The following is a 24,963-nucleotide window of genomic DNA, read 5'->3' as shown; positions in this document are numbered from 1 at the left end:
AGCCCATATGCTGAAAGCCATAAAACCATGAAAGGAATCAAAGGAAATCTAAATGAATGGAAAGATATCCCATGTTCACAAATCAGTAGATTTCATATTGTTAACATGCCAATACTCCCAAATTTACTTATGGACTCAACATAATCCAAATAAAAATCCTGGTTGGACTTTTTGCCGAAATTGACAAATTGGTCCATTAATTCATATGGAAATTCAAAAAGCCAAAATAGAAAAAAATAATGAAAAATAAGAACAACATTGAAAGAGTCACATTTCCCAATTTCAAAATTTAACTACAAAACAAGACAGTGTAATTCTAAGATTCTTTCATAGAATATGGATAGATATATAGATACCTGGAATGGAATTGAGAGTCCAGAAATAAATCCATGTATCTATGGTAATTATTTTAGTTTCTTTGTTTGAAATAATGTTACTGACATATGATTGACATGTAAAAAGTCATACATATTTGATGTATACTACTTGATGAGTTTGGGTATTCATCAAATTTCCATCATCAAGGTCATAGATATATCTATGTCTCCTAAAGTTTCATATATTACTATTAGTATTATTATTACTATTATTGTTATCTATATATGAGTGTGTGGTAAGTAAACATAAGATCTACCCTACGCAAATTTTAAGTGCATGGTACTATATTGTTAGCTCTAACCACTATGCTGTATAGTAGATCACAAGAACCTATTTATCCTGCATAACTGAATATGGTCAATTCATTTTAAAGAACGATGTCAAGATAATTTGATTGGGAAAAATTGTAACATTTTGTAAAATTTGTAACATACAGTGATGGGACAACTATATATTTATCTGCAAAAGAATACAGATGAAAAGCTATTTCATACCATATACAATAATTAATTCACAATTAATCAATGTCTTAAATGTAAGAGCTAAAAATATGAATTCTTGGAGGAAATGTGAAAATTTGCATGACCTTGGTTTGGGCAATGAATCTTTAAATATGACACTGGAAGCACTAGTAACAAAGTAAAAAAAGTAAATTGGACTTATCAAAATCAAAACATTCTTTGCTTCAGAGGGCATCTTCAAGAATATGAAATGAGCACATTTCCACAAAATGAACAAAAATTTTGCAAATCACATTGTAATAATGGACTTATATTCACATTATATAAAAGATATTCAGAAGATTATATTAATAGGCAAATAACCCAACTACAAAATGACCAAAGGGGCAATGCCAATGGCTAATAAGTGTAAAAAATGCTCAATGTCATTATTCAGTATGTAAATGCTAATAAAAAACACATACTACTTCATACATACTAGGATGGTTATGTTGAAAAAGACAAGTGTTAGGGAGGAATGGAACCTTCATACAATGCTAGTGGAAATGTAAAGTTTTCTAAGCACTTTGTAAAACAGTCTGGTTGGGTAGTTCCTGGAAATGTTATACACTTAATATATGATTCAGTGGTTCCACTTCCAGGGACATATATGCCTAAGAGAAACAAAAACATATGCAAAACATGCAAAACAACCTAAATGTCCATTGACTGATAATGGGTAATACAATGTAGTCTTTCCATAGAATATTACTCAATAATAAAAATAAATGAAGTACAGATATATGCTACAACATGGATAAACCTTGAAAACATAATGCTAAGTGAAATAAGCCAGTCACAAAATATCACATAGTATATAATACCATTTTTATCACATGTCAAGTATATGTAAATCCATAGAAACATACAATAAATAGGTGGTTTCCTAGGGGGTGGGAGAATTAGAGAGAAATAATAGTGATTGGTAATCGGTGAGTGGTTCCTCTTAGCAGTTGTGAAAATGTTCTAACTTGGTAGTGGTAATGATAGCTCAACTCTGTGAATATACTACATGATTCTATAGAATGTCAGTGTTTATGCATCAAGTAGCATATAGATGTACTACAATGATTTTTTACACAAAAATACTATTAGGAAAAAAATCTATACACACAAAATGGTTAGTCTGAAAAATAAATGTGTAAATACATACAATGTAATACTTGTAACAAAAGTGTCATAAAGGTAAACCTTAAAGTAAAATTATCTTTAAAGGGGACCAATTGATATAACTCAATCTTGGGGCCCATACTGTATCTGTATCCAGTGAATAAAACCAATTTTTCCAGTGAGGGTGTAAAATTAAGCAAAACTTTAAGGACATTAAAATATGATTTTTTAAGACTCAGATAAATAAGTAATGTCTTTAATGAATCTTAGGAGTCTGTAACTTTGAGACCTTCAGTCACTTGTGAAACTATTTTGAGTTTTTGATAAGAAAAAGAACAAATAACATTTCTTGTTAGATTACAACTCTAGCCATATCCTTACACTTACTCTCTGAATCAACTTCTGTACCTAGGTTTCCCAGTAATCAGTTATCTGGCTATAATATATTTATAAAATACATAAATTTTTATCTATTTATATTTGGTATAAATTTTTGGTAATTGATAAATTCATAGTATGTTATCCATTCATAATACCTATGTGTACATTATAATTATTAGTAAAATTTAAGTGAAGTTAAACATTATAGAGTAGTTTAAGTTGAATGATGAGATGAACACAAAGCTTATTTTCATGAATATAGGTTCAATTACTTAATGGAAGTAGAATTTAGATAACTAGCATAACAAGATAACTTTTTAATGTCTTTGACTATTTTTCAAAGAGTAAACTGCTCCCATGCTCCCCACTATTTAATATGTTCAAATCCCATTTTAATTATTGAGCATTTCACTCTCATAATAATCTGCTTAGATTTTACATTTTGGTTTTTTTTTTAATTTTTTTTAATGTTTATTTATTTTTGAGACAGAGAGAGACAGCATGAATGGGGGAGGGTCAGAGAGAGAGGGAGACACAGAATCCGAAGCAGGCTCCAGGCTCTGAGCTATCAGCACAGAGCCTGACGCGGGGCTCGAACTCACGGACTGTGAGATCATGACCTGAGCCGAAGTCGGACGCTCAACCGACTGAGCCACCCAGGCGTCCCTAGATTTTACATTTTGTCTACAGACAATATTCTGGGAAATAACTCTAAAAGTACATTTGAGTGTTCAAGAACTACATTGGTTGCTTAAAAATTTACTTGAAAAGTTGCTACAGGGACGCATGGGTGGCTGTCAGTTAGGATCAGCTCAGGTCATGATCTAAGAGTGGTGAGTTTGGGCCCGTTATCAGGCTTGGTGTAGATGGTGCAGGCCTGCTTGGGATTCTGTCTCTCCTTCTTTCTGCCTCCTCCCCACTTGTGCATGTGTGCTCTCCCTCTCTCAAAAATAAATAAATAAATAAATAAATAAACCTCCTTTTTTTTTTTTTTAAAGAAAATTACCACCTATTTGAAGTCATTCATCCAGAACCATGTATTTGCAGTTTTATAAGTGTCAGGAACTATGCTTGTCAGAGATCCTCATTCATGAGAAAAATATAGTTTATAGGTATTCTCTCCCTTTAAAAAAATAATGCATAATCAAAATCAACTAGATATTTTAGATGATTTGCATTTCACAGTGGTATACCTAAATCTGTGATACCCCAGACCCATATTAGAGAGTCCTGGTTTAAAGTCTTTAGAACATACCTTTCCATAATTAAAATCCAGGGAATTGATTTATTGCTAGATCACCTTAATTTTATTGCTCTCGTTCTCTAGCTTGTTACATTGTTTACCAAATAATGCAATAAAGCAGTGGAGCTTCATTACAGTGTCCTATAGATAATAGGATAAAATGTGAAATAAAGCAATAAAAATGATCAATGGAAAAATAATTTAATTATGAATGCCAGTATACTTTAACTCTTTAGGCAATGCACCTTTGAAAAGCAAGCAGCTTTTCATATATATATATATACAGAGAGAGAGAGAGAGAGAGAGAGAGAGAGAGATTGAATGCACTTGGAGAAAAAGTTCTGTACTAAATGTTGAGGCATATTCTTTGGGTGAAAAATATATATTCAACTTGTTGAAGCCTTCTCTCTCTCTCTTCTGTCTCCCTTTCTCTCCTGTCTCAATGTGATTTAAAAACAGTGGCCTGAAATGGGTCAGATTTCTTTGGAGAATCCAGGATTGAATAGTCTAGTCATAACTATTTGACTTTGGCTACTGAATAAGAAAAGAGGGTGTATTTCCATTTCATTCATGAACTTCTTCCTCCACATCTCATATTTCCCTACAACAGGGACTGGTGTTTATATACTGAATCTACAAGCTGAGATCTTTTTACCAATTGATCTTTTGACCAATTGGAAAATTAAAACTCTTCATCAAAGGAACTATATTTTCAAATGAAGAGTATACATATTTAAGAGTATCTATATCCAAAAACGTTTATGAAACATATTAGATCCTATGAAGATGTACTTCCATTTGCTGCTGGAAAATCCTGAAAACTTTTTGTCTACAAACACACTTCTGGTTATCAGATTAAAATAGGATAGAAAAGAGAAATGACTTCTTCAGGTTAATATCTAGTTATATTTGGAGCTAAACACACATTTCTTGATATCCAAGAACTTTAATGTTGAGTGCTTTTCCTTTAAACTATACTGTTAGTTTTTCCATTTGCTAATTCATGCTCTTTAATGCCTCAACATACCCATTTTTAAAATCTCATTTGGAAACAGAGCAACCTCCTATTTTATGCTAAATTAATTTAGGAATCTACATGAAACATTAATTTTAACATATGTATAATTTCTCTTCAACGTTTCCAGCATCAATTTGCTCAACAATAGTTGTTGAACACATTTACATGAAAAACTTTGCACCAGTTCTGCAGATAGGATGTAAAAAATATAAATGATAAGATCAGTGACCTCATGGAACTTACCATCCAAAAAGATAGCACACATGCAAATGCTCAGATATACTATAGTATTTAAAGGAAAAGCCATACACAAGTGCAAACTATCAATAAGAATGACCAAATTTTATATAGCTATCTCCCTCAGTTAATAATTTTTGCAAATGCTTATTTATTTTTGAGAGAGAGAGAGAGAGTACAAGCAGGGGAGGAGCAGAGAGAGAGGAAGACAGAGGATGTGAAGTGGGCTCTCCACTGACAGCAGAGAGCCTGATGAGGGGTTCGAACTCACGAACCATGAAACCACGACCTGAGCCACGCGGAAGCCCCATCATTCAGTTAATATTTTAAGTTTCTACTATGTTTTAGAAACTGTTAGGACGTGGAAATACAAGAGTAAGCAAGTTGAATATTGCACTTATATCTAAAGAGTTTACAATCCAGAAAAGAACAAACAAAAAATAATCTTCACAGTGTGATAAGAAATAATTGACAATATTCTGTGACAGCACTAACACGGTAGCCAACACTTTAAGAGAAATCAGAGAAGGTTTTCCACAGAAAATATAGTCCCCATATAAGCTCTGCCACAAGTAGTTTTTATTCTTTCAGTCAATAGTTAGGGGAATAAAAAGTACATACAAAGTCCTAAAGGCAAGAGAGGAAAAGATAGAAATATGACTGCAGTATAAAGTAGGTAGAAGGAATCTGGAGATGACTTTAGATAGAAAGGAAGTAAAGTGAAGTGCTTAAGTTCTTAAATATTGACAGATTTGCATTTGAAACCTGAATCCAAAACACATCGAATGTGTATTACCAAGCAACTTAGTTTTTTTTTTCTAAGCCATGATGGTTTTTATCTGAAAAAAATGAACACAATTTTGCCTATCAAACAGCTTTTGCGTGAGAATTAAATAATATATCAGACTCAAAAGGGAGGCATCTAGTAAGCAGTCAATAAAATACAGCTATTATAGCTCTTATTGAGGGTTTTTCCTCTTAATCACTGGCACTGTGCCTTGCCACATTCCAAAAGAAATCAAGAAAATGTTTTTTGAATCTCTTCGTACTTCCAAGATTGTTTATTGTCACTGCTGATAATTGTAAATAATATCATATTTCAAGCACACTTTTTAGTCATATTTGTCTAATGGAGATCATTTCCACTGGAAATATTAGGTCTTACCAATACTGAATGCTCATATCTAAACTATACATTTCCTCCTTGAAGAGAGTTGTTAGTGCATATGCTGCATGTTTCCATGAACTACCGGTTTTTCTCTCTTTCTTTAATTTTAATTCCAGTATAGTTGACATATAGTGTTATATTAATTTCAAGTATACCATATAGTGATTCAACAATTCTATACATTACTCAGTTCTCATCATAATAAGTGTACTCTTAATCTCCTTCACTTATTAAGTCCCCCACTACCTCCCCTCTGGTAACTATCAGTTTTCTATAGTTAAGAGTAAAAAAAACCAATAGTTTGTTTCTTGGCTTGTGTCTGTTTTTCCTTTGTTCATTTGTTTTGTTTCTTGAATTCCACAGATGAGTGAAATCATATGGTATTTGTCTTTGACCAACTTATTTCACTCAGCATTATACTCTCTAGATCCATCCAAGTTGTAGCACATCACAAGATTTCATTCCTTTTTAAAATATTTACTTATTTACTTTGGAGAGAGAGAGAGGGAGAGAACAGGGAAGAGGCAGAGAGAGAATCCCATGCAAGCTCTGTGCCATCAGAGCAGAGCCCGATGTGGGGCTTGAACCCACGAACTGTGAGATCATGACTGAACGAAAACCAAGACTCAGAGACTTAACAGACTGAGCCACCCAGGTGCCCAGGATTTCATTCTTTTCAATGGCTTAGTAATATTCCATTGTGTGTGTTTGTGTGTGTGTGTGTGTCTGTGTGTGTGTTTGCATGTGTGTGTATGCAACACCTCTTCTTTACCCATTCATCAGTCAGTTGACACTTGGGCAGCTTCCATACTTTGGCTATGGTAAATAATGCTGCAATAAACATAGAGGTGCATATATCCTTTTGAATTAGTGTTTTCATAAACTTAAGGTAAATACCCAGTAGTGCAATTACTGGATCATAGGATAGTTCTATTTTTAATTCTTTGAGAAACCTCCATACTGTTTTCCACAATGGGTGCGCTTATTTGCATTCCCACCAAGAGTGCATGAGGGTTTCTTTTTCTCCACATTTTTGCCAACACTTGTTTCTTGTGTTTTTTTTTTTTTTTAGTCAATCTGACAGGTGCAAGGTGATACCTCATGGTGGTTTTGATTTGCACTCCTCTAATGATGAGTGATGTTGAATATCTTTTTATGTGTCAATTAGCCATCTGTATGTCTTCTTTGCAGGAATGTCTGTTCATGTCTTCTGCCCAAAACCATTGTTTTGTTTTTTTGGTGTTGAGCTTTATAAGTTCTTTATATATTTTGAATACTAACCCTTTATGGGATATGTCATTTGCAAATGTCTTCTTCCTTTCAGTAGATTGTCTTTTAGTTTTGTTGATAGTTTTCCTTACTGTGCAGAGCTTTTTTCTTAATTTTATTTTTTTAAGTTTATTTATTTTTGATATATATATATATATAGAGAGAGAGAGAGAGAGAGAGAGAGAGAATGAGTGGGGGAGGGGTAGAGAGAGAGGAAGACACAGAATTCAAAGCAGGCTCCAGTCTCCAAGCTGTCAGCACAGAACCCGACATGGGGTTCAAACCCACAAACCGTGAGATCATGACCTGAGCCGAAGTCAGATGCTTAACCCACTGATCCATCCATGTGCTCCCAGAAGTTTTTTTTTTTTGATGTAGTCTCAATACTTTATTTTTGTTTTTATTTCCCTTGCCTCAAGAGACATATCTAGAAAATAGTTGCTATGGCCAATGTCAGAGAAATTACTGCCTGTGTTGTCTTCTAGGATTTTTATCATTTCAGGTCTGATATTTAGTCTCTTAATCCATTTTGAGTTTTTTTTTTTTGTACAGTGTAAGAAAGTGGTCCAGTTTCATCTTTTGCATGCAGCTGTCCAGTTTCCCAGCAGCGTTTGTTGAAGAGAATTTTTCCCATTGTATATTGTTTCCTCCTTTGCCAAAGATTAGTTGACTATATAATAATGGGTTTATTTCTGGCTCTCTATTCTGTTCCATTGATTTATGTGTTCACTTTTGTGCCAGACCATACTGTTTTGATTATTTGTTTGATAGAGCTTTGTAGTATAACTTGAAATCTGGGATTGTGATACTTCCAGTTTTATTCTTCTTTTTCAAGATTGCATTGGCTTTTCAGGGTCTTTTGTAGTCCTTTACAAATTTTAGGATTATTTGTTCTAGCATAAATTACCAGTTTTCTAAAGACTTTATATAACATATTTCCTAGGTATAAGATTTCTGATGACACTATTTAAAAAAGGAAATAATTTACCATTTTAAAATATTCCAAGACCTCCAAAACACTTCAAATCATCAGGAATTGTAAATCAAAATGACAGTGAGATATCACCTCACACCTGTCAGAATGACTAAATTCAAAAACACAAGAAACAGCAAGTATTGTAAAGAATGTGAAGAAAAAGGAACCCTTGTGCACTGTTGCTGGGATTGCAAACTAGTGCAGCCACTGTGGAAAACAGTATGGAGGTTCCTAAAATAATTAAATGTAGAATTACCTTATGATCTAATAATTCCACTACTGGGTACTTACCTAAAGAAAACCAAATCTCTAATTTGAAAATATACATGCACCCCTATGTTTATTGCAGCATTATTTATAATAGCCAAGTTGGAAGCAGCCATGTGTCCATTCATACATGTCCATTCACCCATTAAAAATGAAATATTGCCATTTGCAACAACATGGATGGATCTAGAGGGTATAATGCTAAGTGAAATCAAAGACAAATACCATATGATTTCACTCATATGTGAAATTTAAGAAACAAAACAAATGAAAAAACAAAGAAAATAAGGGACAACTAAGAGACTCTTAACTATAGAGCACAAACTGGTTGTTGCCAGAGGAGAGAAGTATGGAGGGATCAGCGAAGGGGATTAAGGAGGAATGCACTTATCATGGTGAGCACTGTGTAATGTATATAACTAATGAATCATTATATCGTACACCTGAAAGTAACACTGTGTGCTAATTATACTTGAATAAAAAAATTCCATTATACAATTAAAGATAGTATTCCAGTAAGAAAAAAAATATTCCAAGGAATTACTAGTTCCCTGAAAATTCTACTATCAGTAAGTTCTTCATCCTTCTTGTCTGTATTAATATCATGAATAAAGATTCTACCAGTGGAACTTTGCTCAGTGATGTTTGTAGTCAGTATTAAGTCTGAGACTATCAGCAAGCTAAACAAATTTAATTAATTATTAACTAATTATTTGTTGTATTTCTGAAAGACATGCCCAGTTCTGGGCATCACTCAGATAAAGAAACAAGAATGCTAAAGACAATGACAGAAAAAGATTGCACAGTTCTATAAGAGTAAATCTCAACATCCCTGGTGACAGTTTTAAGAGAGGATTACTACTGGCCAGGGCTTATGTTTCTTTCCATCTAGAAAAGAAATGCGAACTTCTAGAAAAATGCCAAAGGTATTGATGATCTCACAAACCAGGAGGGAAACTACTATCCTGAGGGATAACATCCTTTTCTTGGTACAACTGTCAAAGGAAAATAAGAATGTCTTCAAATGGTTAAGTTAAAGATAATATGCATAGTGGATAAAAAAATAGGTTTTGGAATTAGTCTTGTGTTTAATCTCAGATTCCCAGTTTACTAGCTTGCTTTCTTCAGCTATAAAATATGAATGATAAAGGCATTTGGCTCTTATGATAATTGGGTACACTAAAGGAGATAATCAAAGGGGGGCACTTATCCGAGTGTATGGTACACAATAAATACTTAATAAGTGTTATTTTTATTACTTTAAATAACAATGACTTTAAACAAATAGCAAGACAGACTAATGCTGCTATCTGGGTCAGCTCATAGTTGCTCAGTAAATCTGGACCTGAGGCAGAATCAGTTTATGGGCCAACAAGTCAGTATGGCAACTCTAGTTTATGGTGAAAACATAATCTGCACCAATCAAGATTCATCAGTGTCAATATCCTAGGGGTGGATCATAGTCTCTGCCAAATCTGGAGTCTCAGCTAGTCTGCTTTTGTTCTTACCATGTGTGTACTGGGTAAGATCTCAGTGCAGCACAGGGATATGGGGTATTTATAAGTTGACAAAGTTTAGAATCCTGATGCTCCAGAGCACTTAATCACACTTAAGAAAATTAGCTAATAGTGAGGCATAGGCCTACTCTGTCCCAAATTTTTGTCAGCCATCTGGATGAAAAGCTAAATGGCAGCCTGGTGCAAAGGGAAAAAAAAAGAGAGAGGCAAACCAAGAAAGAGACCCTTAACTATAGAGAACAAATTGATAGTTAACAGAGGGGATGTAAGTGAAGAAATGGGTTTAATAGGTGATGGGGATTAAGGAGTGCACTTGTGATGAGTACCGAGTGTTATATGGAAATATTGAATCATCATATTGTACACCTGAAATTAATATTACACTATGTCAACTTACTGGAATTTACATAAAAACAAAAACAAAAGAAATAAAGAAATAAATGACAGCCTAGTCAAATCACCAAATTACACAAAACAATATAGCACATTTGTTAAGGGAATGGGTTTGGAGTTACCTAGGTGTGGATTTAGTTCTGTTTAACCCCCCAAACCATCCCTACTATTTTAGAGTTGTGACTCTGTCCATTATTAGCTGTGTGACTACAGGCAGGACACTTAACCTCACTTGGAAAATGGAAGTGGTCCTAGAATCCACTGAATAGTTTTTTTGGGAATATGACATGAGACTCCGGGTGAAATCTTTTCTTCTTGGCCTCACACATGTTAAGGACACAATAAAAGTGATTCTTATTGTGCATGTACACACACACGTGGAAGCATGCATGAATATAGCTTCATGGTTAGCATAGAAAAATATAAATAAATCAAGTTGTTCATAGCCCTCCCCATTTGTTTCTTGGGGAGAGGGAAGCAGGAAATATAATTAAGAAAGGGGAAAAGACAGAAATAAAGGGACATAAGATTCAAAGTGCTGGGAAGAAAGGGTAGTTGGATCTCAGTAGTAGAGAGTAATAGAGAGAGAGTATGAAACTAATAGAAGAACTCAGCTGTTATATCCTGTTCTATTTGGAAAGCTATCTCCTTTGTGCCTAATTTACCTGCTCCCTACTCATCTCAAGCTCTGGTAAACTCATAGACACCAGCTAGCAGATAATCCAGGCTGACCTCCAAAAGTCATGGATTAATAAAGTTATGTGGGAAAAATGAAATATAACAAACTCTAAATAGTATGCTTTTAAGCACTAGCTGTTGAAATGTCTTAATGTTCATGTCATTGTCTCCTGCTAAGATTTATGTTAAACTCTGAATAATGGAAATTTAGAAACCCTAAATGTATTTATTGATAATAATGAAAAAATATTCAATTGGTTAACTTTATAAAACAAGAAATACCAAGAAATGATTACTATTTTCTATTTCTATTCAGCATTTCAGATTCTTACATCTCTGCATAACCACATGTTAATATAGGCAAGACCACCCAATACAAAATACGTCAACAATTAACACCACATTCAGTTTTCAGCAAAACACAAATTTAACATTTGCACCACTGACTAAATCAATTTCATTTACACAACTAGGCATATTTATCAAGTGATTCAATCATCCACACTATATTGTAATTTCTTTTTTATTGGTCCACAAGCGAATCCTTCTAAGAGGTAGGAAAAAGCATTTATGTCAAAGTTGGGGAAGGGAAAAAAATAAGAACATAAGTCAATGCTTCTAAGTGATTAACAAATAATTAGTTTCACATTTAAATTTATCTAATGTTAAAGTGAAGTTTATTAAATGTTTCCAAATCAAGTTATATTTGCATTGAGCACATAATTGCCATGTGTTTAATGGTGTCCAGTCTTCTAATAGTTATCCATCTTGTTGAAGAGAAAATATAGATAAGAACAGACACTTGATCAAGTATGAGAATGTTTAGCATAGCCTCTAAGAGTTATATAGGAAACCAAACATGGGAGGGCGATTTTGAACTATAAGAAGTTTTAAGGAAGAAGAAATTAAATGAATTGGGTTATGGAAAAGGGGGTAGGCTCTGGATTTAAAAAGGTGAAACTGTCATTTCATGTGGTTAGGACAGCATGTACAAAGGCACAGATGAAAAACATTCTAGTACTTTGAAAACTTTAAGTTTCATATTATGTGTAATTAAAGGTAAAGCTAGACAGATAAGGTGATACTGCCTATAAATGCAATCATTTATTTATTCATTCAAAATTCCCTCATTCAATACTGAAGATTCCTACCATAACCATCTTGAATTATAGAGTTTATGGAAATCTGGTTCTCATATTGCCACTGAAACCAATGTCTCAGAGACTATTTATGACTTAATTATAAATAATTGTAATTTTTTTAGTTTTTATTTGAAATATCTGTAGCTTTTGGCAATGTTGCTTTCACCATTATTTTTGTAATTCTCTCCTCCTTTGGCTCTTGGCATAAGGAAATCCATGTTTTCCACCTACTGTTGGGAGTCTTTCAGTTATTTAGGTATCAGCCTTCTCTTATTTCACCATACACATTCTACTGGTCATCTTATCTACTCCCACTACACTGTATGCCACTTAAAGGCAGGGACAATATCAGTGTTCTTCACTTCTATGTCCCCAGGATCATTGATAAACATGGAGCTAAGGACTCAATTAAATATATATTGAATATATTAAGAAAAAGAAAAGCTTCAAGTAACCTTTATACTAGTTATTTCCAAATATGCAATTCCAATATCATCTTCTTTACTAAACTCAAGGCCCATAGCTTAAATTGTCTAATATAATTCATTCAACAAATATTGTGTGTTTATAGTAATAAAGCAGGTTTCTAGGCTATCGTGATACAATGGTGAATAAAGAGAAAAATGTTCTTACCTTATGGAATTTATATATTAGGTATATTAAACTAATTTAGAGTCCCATCTGTAAAATGGTGGTAATAATATTGTCTGATTCATTTGATGTTTTAAAGTTTAAATTAGATAATAAAAGCAATGCAATTAGACATAATAAGGAGACAAAGATTATTGTCAATTACTGGAAATTATTATTTAATTTTTTAATTGGAAAAATGGTACAAGAATAAGTTGAAATAACTGTTATTTACTCCATACTCTGTATCACATTCATTTATGCACCAGGTACCGTCTTGTGTCCTTTGGCATTTAAAGACAGCTAAGATTTCATCCTTCTGAAGAAAATTGGATTCCAGTAAAAGGCAGAGACAAACTATAGATGCAGATTTTATTTGAATTTTAGTGTAGCAGCATATATCTTCCTTGATTTATATTGGAGTTGCATTATGATAAGCCCATGCTAAGTTGAAAATTTCATAAGTCAAATGCATTGAATACACCTAACCTACCTAGCACCATAACTTAGCCTAGCCTCCTTTAAAAGTTCTCAGAACACTTACATTAGCCTATAGTTTGGAAAAAATCATCTAATGCAAAGCCTATTTTATAAGAAAGTGTTGAATAGCTCATGTAATTTACTGAATACTGTAGTGAAAGTAAAAAACAGAATGGTTGCATGGGTATGGAACAGTTTTAAGTATATGGGTTGCTTACCCTCATGATCTTATGGCTTACTGGCAGTTGCAGCTTGCTATCTACCCAGCATCACAAGAAAGTACTATACAATGTATTGCTACCCCAGAAAAATATTAAAATTCAAAACTGGAAGTACTATTTCTACTGAATGTGTATTGCTTTCATACCATCATGAAGTCACAAAATTGTAAATTGAATCATTTAAATCAGGGACCGTCTGTATATAGAAACATTTCTTCAATCAGCCATTTGATACTGATTGAGCATCTCACTATGCCAGGCATTGTTCTTAGTACACAAGATGCAGAAGTAGACAAAAATAGATCAACCTTATGTTATAATTTAATACCTACTAAAGTATGTTAATAATGAAGAAAAATGAACCCAAGTAAGAATTTAAATAATTTTTCTCTAATTTGTTCTTGAATACAAACCAGTCTTGATCTGCATACTCCACACAACCTCTTCTGTTTCCATTTTACTTTTTAGGACTTGTTATACTTTTGGGGGTTGCTGTTCCAAGAGCATATATCTTTCCCAATGAGCCTCCAAAGTTTTCTGGGGATTAAAGTTTACCAAATGGATGGATGGATGGATGGACAGATTGATTAGATAGATAAATGGATAGAAAGATAGATAATGATGATAGATAGATAGATAGATAGATAGATAATAGATATGATATGATAGAATTCAGGCAATAATCACTATTACAAAGAATGGCTGTCCAATTATCTGATTGACACATACCCTGGATATCTGGATATCCTACACCTGGATACAGGTGGCATTTGTAGAAAATTAAAACAAAATGAGTTTCTTGACTTTTTTAAATTATGTCATATTTCATAGATAAGCCACCAAGTATTTCCATAACCTTTGTCATTAGCATTACAAGTACTGGAAGTTCCAATTATGGCAACAGGCTGTTAACCATTTTTCGTTATACCTTTCGATCTTTCATGTCTTCTTGAATATTTCAGTGGAAATTTGAAATTGATTTTCTCTTTGATAAGAATCTCTTTCTGTTCTCATACCATAGTCTTCCCTATTGTTCTAATGTACCTGCTAGCACAAAAGGAAGAAATGCACATTTCCCTTAGCTAAGTTACAGTGCGATGTCCTTTCTTTTAGTAATCCTTTAAAAATTCTACTTGCAAAGGGCAAAGTGAGTAAAGTTGATGTATGTATATATTAACTATAAGATACTTCATTTCCATTCTACCTGTTTTAGGTTATTTCACTTTTTCACTTTTGTGGGAACTAAATTTCAACAAAAGAAAATGAAAGTAAATAATGTTTCTCAATTGGATGTAGAAAGGCTTTTAAAGAAAGAAATCATCTTGAAATGAAGAGAGAAGGCAAAAGCAATGATGTTTTTATTAGGAATGACACTTGCTTACTTACGACTACCTCCGTTAATGTCTACTCTGATGCATAATAGAAGCAAACTGCCTAGAATTTTTCAAATATATTGCAAGAGATAAGCACAAAGGGTCATCAAATAAGTATGCACCACCTAAGCTTTGCATGAAAATGTCTTTTATATTTAATAAAAAATAAATATAATTCTGAAGTATAATGAGCAACATGGAGTTATTGGGTATGATTATTTATATGTTCTTTCTTCTATGGAAATGTGTAGTTTTGTTTCAGATATAAAAATTGAGATTTTAAAAATTGCACCAGAAGTAGATTAATGTAACAGTCATTCATAGATATTAAGTATAATTTTCCTATAATATATGCAACATGAGAGCAAGAATTTATCTTTTTGCCTGCTGCTATATTCCTAGAGTTTAAAAGAATGCTTGACAAATGGTAGGCATCCAGTAAATATTTGCAAAGTGAATGAAACATGGAAGATAGGAAAGGAGGGAGGGAAGGAGACCTGATGTACTGTGGAGTTAGTATAATTTTCAACCCATATCTTTTATAGGCAAAGTATTCCTCTCTAGTTCTTTGTCAGATCAATAGTGGGCAAGGCTCTATGTTTTCTGGTCAATTGTAACACTTTAAATATCCACAATAAGAGGGAAATCAAGGTTCAGAAATTCTTTTAATGACTTATCATAGATCTAAATAACTTGAATTTACTTCGACTATTTTTCAAGACAGGTTTATATGATATTTGGTAAAACAATTTCCCTTTTTAGGTATGATAAGTTTCGATAAACATCTAACTACTGTAATACTGATATGAAACATTTTTATCATCCTAAAAAATATCCCATTTGCAGTAAATCCTCATTTGTCACCTCCACTCTTGACAATAACTGACTGTTTATGTATGGCCCCTATAGTTTCACCTTTTCCCAAATGTCATATAAATAGAATCATGTAGTATGGAATTTTTAAGTTGACCTTTTTCATTTACCATAATGCATTTGACATTCACTCATATTGTAGTTCATCCCTTTCAATTTCTGAGTAGTATCCCATTGTATGAATATACCACAATATGTTATTCTTTTTTTTAATATATTAAATTTATTGATAAATTGGTTTCCATACAACACCCAGTGCTCATCCCAAAAGGTGCCCTCCTCAATACCCATCAACCACCCTCTCCTCCCTCCCACCCCCCATCAACCCTCAGTTTGTTCTCAGTTTTTAACAGTCTCTTATGCTTTGGCTCTCTCCCACTCTAACCTCTTTTTTTTTTCCTTCCCCTCCCCCATGGGTTCCTGTTAAGTTTCTCAGGATCCACATAAGAGTGAAACCATATGGTATCTGTCTTTCTCTGTATGGCTTATTTCACTTAGCATCACACTCTCCAGTTCCATCCACGTTGCTACAAAAGGCCATATTTCATTTTTTCTCATTGCCACGTAGCATTCCATTGTGTGTATAAACCACAATTTCTTTATCCATTCATCCGTTGATGGACATTTAGGCTCTTTCCATAATTTGGCTATTGTTGAGAGTGCTGCTATGAACATTGGGGTACAAGTGCCCCTATGCATCAGTACTCCTGTATCCCTTGGATAAATTCCTAGCAGTGCTACTGCTGGGTCATAGGGTACGGCTCTTTTTAATTTTCTGAGGAGCCTCCACAATGCTTTCCAGAGCGGCTGCACCAATTTGCATTCCCACCAACAGTGCAAGAGGGTTCCCGTTTCTCCACATCCCCTCCAGCATCTATAGTCTCCTGATTTGTTCATTTTGGCCACTCTGACTGGCGTGAGGCGATACCTGAGTGTGGTTTTGATTTGTGTTTCCCTGATAAGGAGCGACGCTGAACATCTTTTCATGTGCCTGTTGGCCATCCGGATGTCTTCTTTAGAGAAGTGTCTATTCATGTTTTCTGCCCATTTCTTCACTGGGTTATTTGTTTTTTGGGTGTGGAGTTTGGTGAGCTCCTTATAGATTTTGGATACTAGCCCTTTATCCGATATGTCATTTGCAAATATCTTTTCCCATTCCGTTGGTTGCCTTTTAGTTTTGTTGGTTGTTTCCTTTGCTGTGCAGAAGCTTTTTATCTTCATAAGGTCCCAGTAATTCACTTTTGCTTTTAATTCCCTTGCCTTTGGGGATGTGTTGAGTGTGTGTGTGCCTTCTCTTCCCCTCTCCTAGGGGCGGGATTCATTGTGGGGTGGCATGGCCCGTCTGGGCTACTTACACACTGCCAGGCTTGTGGTGCTGGGGATCTGGCGTATTAGTTGGGGTGAGTAGGCAAGGTGCATGGCGGCAGGAGGGGCAGGCTTAGCTCGCTTCTCCTTAGGTGATCCACTTCAGGAGGGGCCCTGTGGCAGCCGGAGGGAGTCAGATCCGCTGCCAGAGGTTTGGCTCCGCAGAAGCACAGAGTTGGGTGTCTGCGCGGAGCGAGCAAATTCCCTGGCAGGAACTGGTTCTCTTTGGGATTTTGGCTGGGGGATGGGCGGGGCAGATGGCGCTGGCGAGCGCCTTTGTTCCCCACCAAACTGAGCTCTGTCGTCAGGGGGCTCAGCAGCTCTCCCTCCCTTTGTCCTCCAGCCTTCCCGCTTCCCCAGCAGAGCTGTTAACTTATGACCTCCCAGACGCTAAGTCGAGCTTGCTGTGGGAACACAGTCCATCAGGCCCCTCCGCTTTTGCAAGCCAGACTCGGGGGCTCTGCTTGGCCGGCGAGCCGCCCCTCCTCCCCGGCTCCCTCCCGCCAGTCAGTGGAGAGCGCACCGCCTCGCCGCCCTTCCTACCCTCTTCCGTGGGCCTCTGGTCTGCGCTTGGCTCTGGAGACTCCGTTCTGCTAATCCTCTGGCGGTTTTCTGGGTTATTTAGGCAAGTGTAGGTGGAATCTAAGTGATCAGCAGGACGCGCGGTAAGCCCAGAGTCCTCCTATGCCGCCATCTTCCCTCCTCCCACAATATGTTATTCTTTACCAATTGATGTACTTTGTGGTTGTTTCCAGTTTTTGACTTAATGAATAAAGCTGTTAGAAACATTTTCACACAACTCTTTGTATAGACATATGTTTTTATTTCACTTAATACTAATTAGGGGTAGAATTGTTGGGTCATATGCTTCATGTATCTTTTACATTATGAAAGACTGCCAAAAAGTTTCTAAAGTAGTTGTACACTTTTGCATTCCTTTCACTGATATATGAGAATTCCAGTTGTTCTGCACCTTCATCAACACTTTACAATGTTAGGAGTTTTTATCTTTAATCATTCCAGTTGGTATGTAGTGATATCTTATTGGGGTTTTAATTTGCACTTCCCCACTGACAAATCACATTGATCATTTTTATATGTGCTTATTTGACATCCGCATATTTGTTTTGATAAATTGTTCAAATCTCATTCACAATTTGTTGTGCTGTTTGATTCTTTGTTATTGACTATGAGAATTATTTTCATATAATGGATACAAGACTTGCCTCACATATGTGTGTTGTAAATAATTTTTCCAGCCTGTGAATTCTCTTGTCATTTCCTAAACAGTCTTTCAAAGAGCAGAAACTTTTAATATTGATGATATCCAGTTTATCATTTATATTCTATTATGATTCATGACCTCTGTGTCATATCAAAGAAATCTCTAACTCCAGTTCACAAAGATTTTTTCTTGTATGCTTTCTTCTGTAGTCATTTGTCAGGTTATTAGCAATAAGACCTCCAAATTTTTGTCTGCTTGCAATACTATTACTATCAATAGGCCTATTAAGCATTCAGAATTTTTTTTTTTATGAAATTTATTGACAAATTGGTTTCCATACAACACCCAGTGCTCATCCCAAAAGGTGCCCTCCTCAATACCCATCACCCACCCTCCCCTCCCTCCCACCCCCCAGCATTCAGAATTTTTAATAAATCATCATGGATCAGAAGTTTTGGAATTTACTTGGATTCTTTTTTTATTCTTTTTATATTTTCATCCTATGTGAAATATATATTAAATATGCATTAAATATATTTTATATTTAATAAATCATATTAAACTATATTTAATATTATTTATATAAAATTTAAGTAACATTAATAGACATGAAGTTCATGAGAAGAGGGGCAATCATTTTGTTTTACTGTACTCTACAAGATTCAGACCAAATTTGAGACAATTTTCAGTTAAAATAAGCTAGATTACTCTGAGGCCACAAACAATTTTTCATGGTTTCTTTGGCACTGATTCTCATTAAAACTGAATAGGCTTATTATATATTTGTTTCCAGTCAGGTACATGTGCTGATGGCTACACCCATTGGTATTTTCTAGATAGTCTCTTTACATTTGTTATATTACTTCACTTTCTTATTCCCATGCATGTGTCCACATAATTGCAGAGATTTTGTGCCAGTTAGGTTGTGGTGGAAGAGCCAAATATTTAATTCCTTTTCCCTGAGTCATTGTGTCAATTGGAGGAATTCACTGGATACCAGCTTAATCAGTTGAAAGGTTTTAACACTGGGAATTACAGCTAGAATTTCAATTTGATTCTACCCACAAAAATGATTTAAATGGGTCTTTATAATTTAAAGCATTTATCAATTTTAGTGTTTGCACAGAAATAAGAGAAGATGCAGTGAAGAGGGTAAAAAAAAAAAATTGTTTCACATTATCCCATCACTCCTCCACCAAGCCTTGGTAGCCCAGCATGGACAGAAACACTCTCCTTTTGGAATAAAGGGAAGTATTTGACTTTACTGAAAACCCCAGGACCAGGTCTGAACAAGCACCAGGCCACACCCCTACAGACCCAGACTCCTGGACTTTTCCAGCACTAGGACAACTCCCACAGCCCCAAGCTCCTGGCACACCTGACTGCCAGGCCAATTCTTATGGCCTCACCAATTCCTATGGCCTCAGGCTCTTAGCCCACCCTATCACTGGGCGAGGCCCCATAGCCCCAGACTCTAGGAGGACTCTTGCAGACCCAAGCTCCAAGCCCACCCTAATGCCAGGTTGGATACGATGTGCCTTTCAGGTAGTCACAAGTAGCCATTTTACTTATAGTGTGCCACTGAACAACATGGCTCTCTATCTTTCAAGCTTCCACTCTTTCTTATATAGGCTGCCACTTAATCTCTAAGTCACTGTCACATATTTTAGTTTTGTGTGAGTGTGTATGTGTGAAAGCAGCACCATACTTCTGTAACAATTTCTTCATCAATCAAGATATATTAGGTTATGTTGTAGTAACTAATAACAATATAATTTAAATGAATTAAAATATATTTTTATCTCTTGCCCATGTTATATGTGCACAGTGGGTTGTGTGGGCTCTCTAGTCTTGTCCTTACTCTGGGATCCAGACTGATGGAGCAACCAGTCTAGAATAAATCTGGTCATTATGGAAAAGGGTAAAGAGAGATCATGTTGCATTGTATGCTGGCTTTGAATTTTTTGCTTTGAAGTGACACACACTATTAACATTGGCAATTCATTGGTCAAGGTAAGTGACATGGACAAACTGCAAGGGAGTAGGAAAATAAAATACTACCACATGCCCCAAGGAGAATGATAATATTCACTGATCAGCACTAATTACTATCCAGTTATCATCTCCACTTCTCGTTATAAGATTTTAAAAGAAAAAAAAATTAAGCTTTTAATGGGGACATGGAGAAATGTGAATGTGACCTGACAGTAATGAGATGGGACACCTGGATGGCTCAGTCGGTTAAACATCCAATTTCAGTTCAGGTCATGATCTCACGGTTCATGGGTTTGAGTCCTGCATTGGGCTCTCTGTTGACAGCTCAAAGCCTGGATCCTGCTTCAGATTCTGTGTCTCCCTCTCCCTCTGCCCCTCCCCTGCTCATGCTCTGTCTCTCAAAAATAAATATATTAAAAAAATTTAAATATAGTAATGAGAATTAACATAATTTGTATGAAGAACAGAAGTAATGTTTTACCAAAAAAGAAAGGGCATGGTTGCAATATCCAAACATATGAAGCATTATGTTCAATAAAATAGACTGGTAAGTAGGGGTGCCTGGGTGGCTCAGTGGGTTGAATTTCTGACTTCAGCTCAGGTCATGATCTCAAGGCCTGTGGGTTCGAGCCCTGCATTGGGTTCAGTACTGACAGCTCAGAGCCTGCAGCCTGTTTCAGATTCTGTGTCTCCCTCTCTCTCTTCCCCTCCCTCACTCGCACTCTCTCTCTCTTTCTCAAAAATAAACATTAAAAAATTTTAAAAAATAGACAGGTAAGCCAATAAATAGGTATGGATCTGTGACAATCAAAAACCACATGCCACATCTGAAGATATTATATTTTTAAACAATCTGGCACCAAACAACAAAATGGATTTTTTTTTTTCAGATCAAATTGATACCACTGGCTGCCAATTTGGAACTCTTGTAAATTTTCTTAGAAATCATTTCCACTTTTGGTTATTTTGATTCCCCTTCTCTGGATCTTCTGCAGTACCAGTTGGTAATTTTTTATTTTGCTTTGTTTTATTTTGTCATTCCTTTTTTTTTTTTTTTGAGAGAGAGAGAGCTAGTGAGTGAGCATGAGGTGGAGAAGGGCAGAGGCATAAAGAGAGAACATTCTGAGCAGGCTCTGTACTGAGCATGAGACTTGATCCCACAACCCTGGGATCATGACCTGAGCCAAAATCAAGAGTCATATGCTCAACTGACTGAGCCACCCAGGCGCCATATATTTTGTCATTCTTTTTTAAAATGGTTACACAGTCATTTTGACTAATTTTAAACCATACTAGTCTTATGCATTGAGCATAAGTAACTCCTAAAATAATTATCAAACTGGAAAAATCACATCCTTAAGATAAATGTAAAGGAAGACAACAATGGCAAAAAATATTATTTATATAGTAGCTGAATTTTTTGAAAAATATTATTTCTAGGAACTGTGGGCTAAATATTTTATTTCCACTTTCCAATGAAATCATAGAATACTTAGTAATTTATAAAATATGGTAACAGAAGTTAGTCAATCTATATGCTAAAAGAAAAGTAGCAAAGAATTACCTGTCAAATCAGGAAACAAACACTGACCTACAGGGTGGAAGGGGACACAATCAAATCGGAAAACCATTTCAAAGCAGGTATTTATTTTCTGATTATGAAAATATGGTAAAATATAGTAAAATATGGTAAAAATTAGGTCAAAGGCAAAAGTTACAGGAGTAAAAGTAATCTGATACCAGTTGGCTAATGACCACCTAGGGAAAACCTGTTATCCAGAAATGAAACAAATAAATATTTATAAAGGCATGTGACTGCCACTTGTTTTTATGCAAAAAAAGTTTAAGCAAGACATACTTTATAAAATAAGTTATGTTGGGATGTCCTTAGGCTTAAAACTTCATGTTTCATATCCTTTGTTCAAAAAAATAGGGAATGACAAAGGAGGTTAAAATAGCAAGGAATGGTTCATGAATCATTTCACTTTCTTAAACTTTATTACGGTTTGAAATTTTTGTAATGTTAACAGCAAAAGAAAATTATATATAATTTTTGAAGTGTAATTGAAATATAAATTTCTTTAAAAAATTTTTTTTTTCAACGTTTTTTATTTATTTTGGGACAGAGAGAGACAGAGCATGAATGGGGGAGGGGCAGAGAGAGAGGGAGACACAGAATCGGAAACAGGCTCCAGGCTCCGAGCCATCAGCCCAGAGCCTGACGCGGGGCTCGAACTCACGGACCGCGAGATCGTGACCTGGCTGAAGTCGGACGCTTAACCGACTGCGCCACCCAGGCGCCCCAGAGACATTTATACTCTTGATGAAGAAATATCTCTTACTATTTAGTGTTTGGAATGCACGTTCAGGGTGTATGAAAGATTGTTTTGTTTACTGGATGGAGAAAACATCCTGTTGCATCTCCTGATTTTGAATCCAAATCAGTATTTCCTGTATAATGAGAAAATATTGATATTGAAAGAAAAGTTTAATACCTGTCTTAGAGAACACCTGTCTCAAAAGAATATTTACAATGTATTGTTATGCATTGGGGAAATAATAATATATTATGTATTTAAAGGTGTATAACAAAGCAGAGTCATATTCATGTAAAAAAAGACGCAAGTTAAATTGAACTCCGATATAGCAAATTTACAAAATATTAAGATGTATTTTATAAAACAGATTCTGGAAAATTTTATACAGGTACGTTTTGCTACAAATATAAGCAATTATAGTAAATAAATACAGGAAAATCTTCGTAGCTGAGTTGCCATGATATCTTCGGTAAGTCACAAAATTCTTTTCGTATCAATTTTTTCAGTTGTATTATGGAGATAAATATAGCTACCATATATAATATATACTTTGAAATACTATTTTGAGGATTATATGAATAATATAATTTGTAAATAGGAAAATAGCTTTTAAATGATCTAGTTCACCACCATCTAGCAATATGTTAAAACTGTATCCGGTTGCCTGGGTGGCTCAGTTGGTTAAGCATCCAACTTCGGCTCAGTTCATGATCTCACGGCTCATGAGTTGGAGCCCAGCATTGGGCTCTGTGCTGACAACTCAGAGACTAGAGCCTGCTTGGGATACTGTGTCTCCCTCTCTCTCTGCCCCTCCTCCACTCATGCTCTGTGTCTCCCACTCTCTCAAAAATAAAGATTTAATTTTTTTTTAAGAACTATATCAAATTTTAAGTGATTTACCTAAGGAATCCAGGTGTTCATTTTTCTATTGATATTTCTCCTGTTGTCTATTGATAAGACACATTGACTCATGTGGAAATATACTCCAAAGGAAAAATAAGGAAGGATACAAATTTAGATGTATATGAGTTAAAATAGTAATAATGGCAACAATAACACTGATACTTAAGACATATTTGTCCAAAGAGTTTTAGAGTTCTTTTGGTGGAAAGAAGGACAAAGTCCTAAGAATGTAAAAACACTTTTTATTCCAGATCAGTCAGCTTGAATGGGGGACAATAGTTAGTGGTTTAAAAAGAGGATGTAAAACTGTGCCCACAAGTATCTCATGGCAACATTTTATGCTTCCAAATTTTGACCAATGTGTAAAATATACCTTTTCTCTTACTAAATAAGCATGATCTTATAGAACATATTGTCAAACTAAATAATGATTATACATTTCTCAAAACATCAAGATACTTTGTCTTATATGAATACAAGAAGGAGAAGTCAGGGCATTAAACAGCTTTAAACAAATATTGGCAACGTACCTAAGACTCACAAAAGGAATAGTAAAATTATTGGAGCTGCTCTGACAAACATCATGAGACATCATATTGTAATAGTCTTGATATTATCATAATTATAGATTGTTAAAAATTGTTTTGAGTATTTTTAATCCCTTCATAAATGCTACCAATTTTTTCCCAATATTACCCTTTAAAGAGAAAAATTAAGTTGGTAATCACTGGCTTATAATACCTCTTTTTGGAAATATATTCTACTACTCAATTTGGATACAAACCAGAATTATTTTTTGTTGGCATTTTATACTCTTGATTGATGGATCAGCTAGCCAGTTGTGCTCTTTTATGAATAATGTGCATGACTGGTTCATTGAGAAGAGTATATTAGGTGGTGAGACATCTGAGATTACCTTCTGTCTTCCTTTTTCTTATTGTACTTTATTGACCAGTCTATGCAAGAAAATGGACAAGTCAATAAAATGTCACCATAACATTAAAGTTTATTCTCCATCTTTGCAATATTTTTGGCTCAAGATGCAATGAGGTGTTGTTTGAGGTCTTGTGTGAATATTCTTTTGATTCAGAAGAAATTATTCATCTTTTCTTTGTGAGATGGGAGACACAAAAGTATTAAAAAGACTGGAAAACCCTATCAGGGAAATAGCAAAATCACAAAGCACTGCTTTGTTGCGTAAAAATAAGCTTTTATCACCTTCAGTCGGAAAAATGTGGATTAGAACAAAATATCTTATGGCTCAAAGAATGCTAATAAAACTAAACTAGAGAAATAATAGTGA

The sequence above is a fragment of the Lynx canadensis genome, chromosome X, assembly GCF_007474595.2.
Source record: "Lynx canadensis isolate LIC74 chromosome X, mLynCan4.pri.v2, whole genome shotgun sequence".
Classification (NCBI taxonomy): domain Eukaryota; kingdom Metazoa; phylum Chordata; class Mammalia; order Carnivora; family Felidae; genus Lynx; species Lynx canadensis.
The sequence above is the reverse complement of the archived record's forward strand: the minus strand, read 5'-3'. Positions refer to the sequence as shown.